Source organism: Lemur catta, chromosome 3 (assembly GCF_020740605.2).
Source record: "Lemur catta isolate mLemCat1 chromosome 3, mLemCat1.pri, whole genome shotgun sequence".
NCBI lineage: Eukaryota > Metazoa > Chordata > Mammalia > Primates > Lemuridae > Lemur > Lemur catta.
This window is the reverse complement of record NC_059130.1, coordinates 35,556,966-35,565,338: the sequence shown is the minus strand read 5'-3', so window position 1 is coordinate 35,565,338 and position 8,373 is coordinate 35,556,966.

Here is an 8,373-nt window from a genome sequence, read left to right as displayed (position 1 = left end):
GAGTGTAAGTAAATATGCTAACCACTGTGTAATTTTAACTGAGACTTTTAATCTAGCACTAGCATAGACTACAGTTGCAGATTTCAAAAGTAGAAAAATGGATTGGTTAATGTCTATAGCCAGTTATTTTGTTTTTGTGTTTGCTTTTGTTTTTTTTTAATGCCCCTGCACTGGAAATGCAAATAAGTGAAACATTTAGAAGCTGGGAGAGCCTACAAGATGAGGCACCAAGTAGTCTGTTTGTCTTTAATCCTTTACATTTTCAACCGGTAAATGATTTTTTCCTCCAATGGGTTAGTCATTAAATGAGAATTGATAGGTACTGCTAGGTGCTCTGCGCAAGATCTAAGGAGTGCGGAATCCATTTAAGCTCTCCCAGTTCCTCTTCTGCTTGTTAATTAGATCTAGTTGGGAGATGAAGCTTTACACACATGAAACAACTGGAAACCGATGCAAGACCACGCAAGTCCGGACCCCCAGCGCTGAGCCGAGTCAGGGACAGTCCTCTGCTCTTGCCAGTCACTGAATGAGGACTCAGGAACCTGAACTCACACTTGATTGAACTGCGCATTCCCTGAGCTCCCTTGGGCTGGGGGCGGTGGGCAGGGTGGTGATCTGAATGTGTCTCCGCCCTGCTAAGGAATGCACATTGCTGGGCCTCCAAGCCTTGGGTCCCACACTCAGTCTGTTGGGGTCTGGGGGGAGCCGCTCACCTGCTCACCCCGTGACCAAAACTACCTTCCTCACCTTCTGCGTGGTGAGCACGAAAACAGAGCACGCAAGCAGCAGAGACCTCGGCAGTTTCCCCAAGATAGTTTATTTCTACCCGGGATTGATCCAGCAGCCCCTCACCCTTCCCATGGCTCAGCCACCGTCCTTCCGCCTCCCCCAGCCCCGCACCAGATCACCCTGGTGTGCCAGCAACCCAGGCGGCAGCAGGGCCAGGAGGACCTCTGCTGGCCCGGAAACGCCACCGGTCGTCTTAGACTCCACGTGGTTCTATGTTGGTCGCCCCTTCACTTCCACAGGCATCCACCACAAACTGGAGCTGTTCCAGAACATGTTGCATAAGGGCTAAACTTTTGAATCATTATTCCATATTTTTCTTTTTTTTTGAATGTAAAAATGGAATCACTCTGTCATTTTTGGGTGCACTTTCCAGCGTCTCATCTTTCCTTCCTTTACCATTACACTCCTAATTGCCATCAGCTATGATAAAACTCTTCATTTGTCTTCATTTCTTTGTTTACAGGCTGAAGCGGAAAATAATCTGAGTTTTGGTAAGGAATTGTATGTACGATCACTGTATATAATTTTATGGTGTAGAAGAGGTCATCCACTTCAACTGCCCACACTTAAAACCAGACCACTATAAATGATTTCAGTCGATTTTTCTCTCTCTTTTCCTCTGTTTCTCAGGGCCACCTTTCCAAATATCCACCCTACGGGGAGGTGGCAGCACCAATATAGGAGGCCTGGTGACAGAACTAAATTGGAACCAGCCATTTAATATCCTAGTTTATGAAGGACATTTTAAATTCTGCATATACAGCAATGAAGTAAGGCTCCAAATTATTTTTGCCAGGTTATTAGCCAGTTGTCCCAAAATTATTTTGAGCAAATCACTGATGTTAGCAATTTCTTTGGTTGTTTGAAATTCAGATTTTTGGATAATTCAGAAATGTTCATGATTTGAAAGGAACTTGGCCCTTTTCCTCCCTTCTTCCTTCTCTCACTCCAACTCTTTTAAGAACAAGAGATCAGTATTTCACAACTCTAACTCTAGATGTAAGAATAGTCCCATTCATGGGCAAGACCCATAGGCTCTATGTGAAAGGTTCTGGGCTCAGAGTTCCCATGTAAGAACAGAAAGTGAGTGAATACTAAGGTGTGTGGCTATCCCATGAAGGGTTCACCCTGTGGAAATGAGGGAAGGGCCTAGATCTTGAAGGTTCAGTGTTCATTAAAACCTGGGAATGGAAAGCTAGAGCAAAACTGTGACCTCCAGGGAGGCTTGAAGGCTTTGGAGCGAGGCCAGCAGCCTCTCCCTCCCACCATCACCTCCATCTGAACCAGAGAAGGAAAAACCTAGGTGCTTGTATCTCCAGACATCTGGCACTTTTCAACTCAAGAATTTTCTCTCAAGCTATTGCAACCTTTGAACAACTGGTTGTACTGATGAAATAACAGAGGACAGCACTTGAGATGACCCAAGAGAACATTTAAGTTGTTAAAATGCATTATGTGTAGGGAAATCATCATGATATTATTTTGTTGACGTCTCTATGCATACTTTCAGTAATTCCAATATTTTCACCTTGATTTTTGTTTTGTTGGTGTAGATATTTTAGTTTTTGGAAATACAGAAGCACAACCTGGTTGTGATAACCCTATTCCTGGACAGCCATTGATCCATTCACTCTATAATAATCTGACGGCTCTATCTGTAGCAGATTATTTGCTATTTTTTCATCCATTTCTACCCTGAATTTTAAAATCTAGCTTTGATTCCCAGCTTTGCCTGAACAAAGTTATAGGTGGCCAAGAGTCAAATGAATTATTTTTAGCCCCTTGTAACAGAGAACTTCTACTTCTCTGTGAATCTCTCTGGAGTAAACTTGCCTCCAGTTTCAAGCAGGAAGAAAGAAGTGCTGCTTTGATATCAAAGACTCCCTCCCTTCCTTTCTTTTTCCTCCTATCATCCGTATCTATTCTTTACAATTCCCTGTATACACAGCCTAGCTCAGATTTAATGTGTGGGATTTTTTTTATATTGTTGTAAATGATAAATAATGAATTCTTATACATAGGTCAGAAATAGGGAATCATTTTTTCCTTTCTGAAAGTCTCAGAAGTTAGAAAATGGGTGCTTGTGAACATACTTTTTTAAAATATAGAATATAAATGATAGTTAGTAATGGAGATCACTTTGCAATCAAAGATATAAAGATTAAATGGAGCACAGGTGAGATGGAGTTACCTCCTAGCCTAAGAAAGAAAATAAATCTATACTTAGCCTATATCTAAAGTAGTATCTAAGTCATCTACCCACATTTAAACTTATTTATGGGTCACTGACCAAAAAAAATAAAAAATCTGTGTTTCTTGAACATCCAGAGTCTCTGGGATATTTCTTTTCCACTATCAACCCCTATAACGCCTACTAGAATTCCTGTCTTTGAAACAAGAGTCAATAAGACAGTGAGATATAACCTCCAACAAAAGTGAGATGAATATTCTTTAATCCAGTGGTTTCCTATCCATTTCAACTGGCCCTTATCGATATTGTCATGATGTAAAAAAATAGATAAATAAGACTCGTTAGATAATGGAAATTATTAGATTTTCAGATGCCAGATAAGAAACACAGATTACTTCGTGGAGTTTCATTACTAGTAATAAGACTCACTGTATATTCTCATTGTTCTTAGTACTTTTTAAATTGTTTCCCACGAGAAGGAATTTTATGTATCAGCAAAGGCAACATTCTTACATGCCAGTAACCAGAGACAGAGCCTCAATAGACTCTGACTTGGTACTCCCAACATCATTCCAAATTAAGAGTGAAATTGTGATATGGTTTTTTTAAATGTGGCTATAACAAAAAAAAGTTGATTAAAGTGATAAATATCAAAGAGCATATTACCATAATTCAAATAAACCTTTGTTTAATCAGTTGTTCATATATTTATGCAGCAAGTATCAAGTATTAATCAAGAGCTACTATGTGCCAGGATTTAATTTAATATTGGGGATAAAATTTTTAAAAATTTCTAACCTTCTTGGAGCTTATACTTTGGCAGGTTAAAAGGCAATAAATAAGATAAATAAGTAAAATACATATGTTAGTAATAGAGGGTAAAAAAGAAAAAAGTGGATGAGAAAGATGAGAAAATTTGAGGGACAGAATGAAATTTTAGATTAGGTGACTAGAAAAGACTTTGCTGAGAAGTAAAAGAAACAAATGAGAAAAAAAAATGCTTCAGTTGACAAATACAATAACCACCACCTCCCAAAACCAAGGAAGAAATTCTAAGGGAGAAGAGAAAAACGAGCACAATGAAACTGAATTAATATCCTTAAACAAGTATTTGGAAATGTAAAAAAATACCATCTATCAAAAATTCAAAACTAAGAAATGGACAAGGAACAGGAAGAAATAAGACAAAAATTGAACTCAGGAAAGAAATAGAAAAGAGTAAAATCATATCAGAAATGAAGACTGAAATAAAATGTGCAGAAAAGTCTTGCTTTCGATATAGCAGTGTACCCCTCCTACACAAAATACAAAAACCAAATATAAAATAATTACCTGAGTATTCAGGTAACAACATCGGGCATATTGATGTGGAGAGTGCAGGAAACATTCACGAAAGTGGACCATATCTGAGCTATAAGATGAACCTCAATAAATGTAAAAGAATAGAAAGACAGAATGTGTTCTCTGACTGTAGTGGAATAACACTAGACATCAATAACAAAACAACTAGAAATAAATCACAAAATTTTTTTAAATCTCTAAAAACCTGGACATTAAACACCTTTAAATGATTCATAGTAAAGAGGAGGTCTCAGGAAAAATTAATAAAAATATATAGAACTGAATAAAAAAGATAATGTGTCAAGAAATGTGTGATGAAGCTGAAATAGTGCTGAGGAAGAAATGTATGGCACCAACTGCTTATGATAAAAAAGACCTGGAAAGTTTCAAATCAATAACTTCAGTTTTTATTGCAAGAAAGTAGGAAAAGAAGAGCAAAATAAATCCAAAGCAAGCAGAAAGAACGAAATTAAAAAGATCTGAGCTAAAATTAATACAATTGATAATAGGAAAATAATTGATAAAATCTGTGAAACAAAAAGTTGATTCTTGGAAAATATCAATAAAATTGAAAAACTCTTAGCAAGACTGACAAAATTAAAAAAGAGAAGGCACCAATATTGACACAGGAAACTGACTCCCAATGCTGGGAATCACTTGAAGTCCAAGTGGGTCCTTGGCTTTACACAAGAAAGAATTCAGGAGCAAGCTGACAGTGTAAAGCGAAGGCAAGTCTGACTCAGAAAGTATACAAAATCCACTCCACAGAGTAGAGGCTAGTTCTGTCTGTGGGGAACTGGTCCCCCTGGGTTCCTTTAGCCCCTCTGTTTAAACAACAGCTTAATTATAGGCTAAACAAGGGGAGGAATATTCAGGTTATTCCTTGGAAAAGGACAGTGTTTTCCTGGAATTAGGGTGAGGCACTCTTTTGGCTAAATATGGTCAAATAGGAAGTGTCATGGTATCAGGTGCCTGATAGGAGTGGGAGCTTTCCTTAAAAACTTTATAGTAATGAAGTGTACAATGAAGCTGTAAGGTCAAGTGGCCAATTCCGCCACCATCTTGGTTCTAACTGGTTGGAACTTGTCCTACCTCCATCTTGTTTTGATCAGAATAGCTTGAAACTCTCCTTAGAGACTTCCTGACTTAGTTAAGCAATGCCTGCACAATTAAGCAATGCCTGGAGCAGTGCCTGAAGCAGTGCCTGCCAGTTCCCTGTCTCAATATCAAGAATTAAATGGAGAACATCATTACAGATTCTGCAGCCATTAAAAAGATAGTAAGACAATACTATGAACAACTCTATCCTAATAAATTTGAAAACTTAGAAAAAATGGACCAATTCCTCAAAATCCACAAATAGAAAAAGATAAAATAGAAAATCTGAATAGTTCTATAAACATTAAAAAATTAAATGCACAATTTTAAAAATCTATAAATCTCCAGGCCTAGCTGGTTTCACTGGTAAATTATACCAAATATTTAAAGAAGAATTAACACTAATTTTATATAATCTCTTTCAGAATGTAGAAAATAAGGAAATACTTTTCAACTCATTTTATGAGGTCACCATTTCCCTGATAACCAACCAGATGAAAATAGTACACAAAAGTCCAGACCAATATCTCTCATGAACTTAGACACATAAATTCTCTATAAAATATTAGCAAAACAGATCCAATAATGTATAAAAAAATTATATGCCACAGCCAAGTGGGATTTATTGCAGTTGTGCCACACTGGATCAACATTTGAAAATTAATCAATGTAATCCACCACATCAAGAAGCTAAAGATGAAAAATCTTATGATCATATTAACTGATCATGGATTTAATTATAACATATAAAACCGTAAAACTTTTAGAAGAAAACATACGAGAAAAATCTCCATGACCTGGGGCTATGTGAAGGTTCTTAGGCATGACACCAAAAACACAATCCCTAAAAGAAAAAGTATTTAATTTTTTCTGTGAAAGACTTATCCAAAAAATTCAAAAAATATGCTACAGTGAAAAAATATTTAAAAACCACATATCCAACAAAGGATTAGTATCTATAAGATATAAAATACTCTCAGAACTCAAGAGTAAAAAACTAACTTTCCAATTAGAATATAGGCAAAAGATAGGAACAGACATTTCTCCAGAAAAGAGATATGGATGGCAAATATGCACATAAAAATATGTTCAACAACATTAGCTATCAGGGAAATGCAAATTAAAACCACAATGACAGATAACTACACATCTATTAGAATGGCTAAATTTTTTTAAATGTGATAATACCAAATGCTGGAGAGGATGCAGAGAAACTGATTATCATATATATTGCTGGTGGGAATGTAAATTGAAATACCCACTCTGAAAAACAGTTTTCACAGTTTCTTAAAAAACTAAATATGCACTTTGTTATGACCCAAAAATCCCACTCTTAAGCATTATGATTCCATTCATATAATAGTCTCAAAATGACAAAACTTTAGAAACAAAGAACAAATTAGCGGTTGCCAAGGGATGGGGCTGGGGTGGGCGTGTGAGTGCTACTATTAATATTATATAAAGGAGTAGCAGGAGGGATTTCCTTTGTGGTGATGGAACAGTTCTGTATCTTGATTGTGGCGGGGGTTATGTGAAGCTATGCATGGGATCGAGTTCCATGGAACTACACACGTGTGCACAATCCAGCATAAGAAATAAAACCATACAGAGACCATTGCAAAACCCTCTGTCATGGTCCTCTACTGTTTTCTCTGACCTCACATTCAAGCATAAACAATATCCCTAATTTGATGTTTATCACTTCTATAAATTTTACTTTTTTAAGTGTGAATATATTCCTAAACTATGAGCACAAACTGTGTGCATTCTTCTGAAACTTGTCTTTATTCTAGGTCATCAATTTTAAACTGCTATATAGAATTTTATGGCTTGACCATCTATTCTCTTCTTAATGGTCACTTAACTGTTTCCTTCTGATGTACAAAAATGCAATTGAGTTTTAAAAAATTAATTTTGTATTCCTACCTTGTTGATTATTGTAATTTTCACTATAGACAATCATGTCATGTGTAAATAATAACTTTTATTTCTTCCTTTCTGATCCTTAGACATTGTATTTCTTTGTTTTGTTTTACTCTTCTTGCTGGAGCTTCTAGTAAAAGTTTGAAAAGAAATGGGGATAACAAACACACACATTTTGTTTCTTTAACTTGGCCATGTTTAGTTTGTTTATTAATATATTGATATATTCAGTTTTAAGATTTTTGTATCTATATGGATAAATTTAGCTTATAATTTTCCTTTAAAGTATTGCCCTTGTCTGGTTTTGATATAAATGTTATGCTAGCTTCGTAAATTATCTTGGAAATAGGCCTGCCTTTTCAAATATCTGGAACAGTTTGTAAATGATTGGGATAATCTGTTTTTTTGGTATTTGGAGGAAGTCATCAGTTCCTCCAAACTGGGCATTTGGGGACGGTGTATGTTTTTTAATTGAAATTCTTTTTTTTTTTTTTTTTTGAGACAGAGTCTCACTCTGTTGCCGGGGCTAGAGTGCCATGGCATCAGCCTAGCTCACAGCAACCTCAAACTCCTGGGCTCAAGCAATCCTCCTGCCTCAGCCTCCCGAGTAGCTGGGACTACAGGCATGCACCACCATGCCCGGCTAATTTTTTCTATATATATATTTTAGCTGCCAATATAATTTCTATTTTTAGTAGAGACGGGGTCTCGTTCTTGCTCAGGCTGGTCTCCAACTCCTGAGCTCAAACAATCCGCCCGCCTCAGTGTCCCAGAGTGCTAGGATTACAGGTTTGAGCCACCGCGCCCGGCCTAATTGAAATTCTTATTGAGATAATTGTAGGTTCATATTCAGGGTACGAAATAATACAGAGTGATCCCATGTACCCTTTAACCAGTTTCCCCACTGGTAATATCCTGCGAAGCTATAACACAATATTGACTCAGGATATTGATATTGATACAATCCGTTTCAAATTTCCTGTTTCACTTGTACTCATTTATATGTGCCTGTGTTTATGTGTACTTCGTTC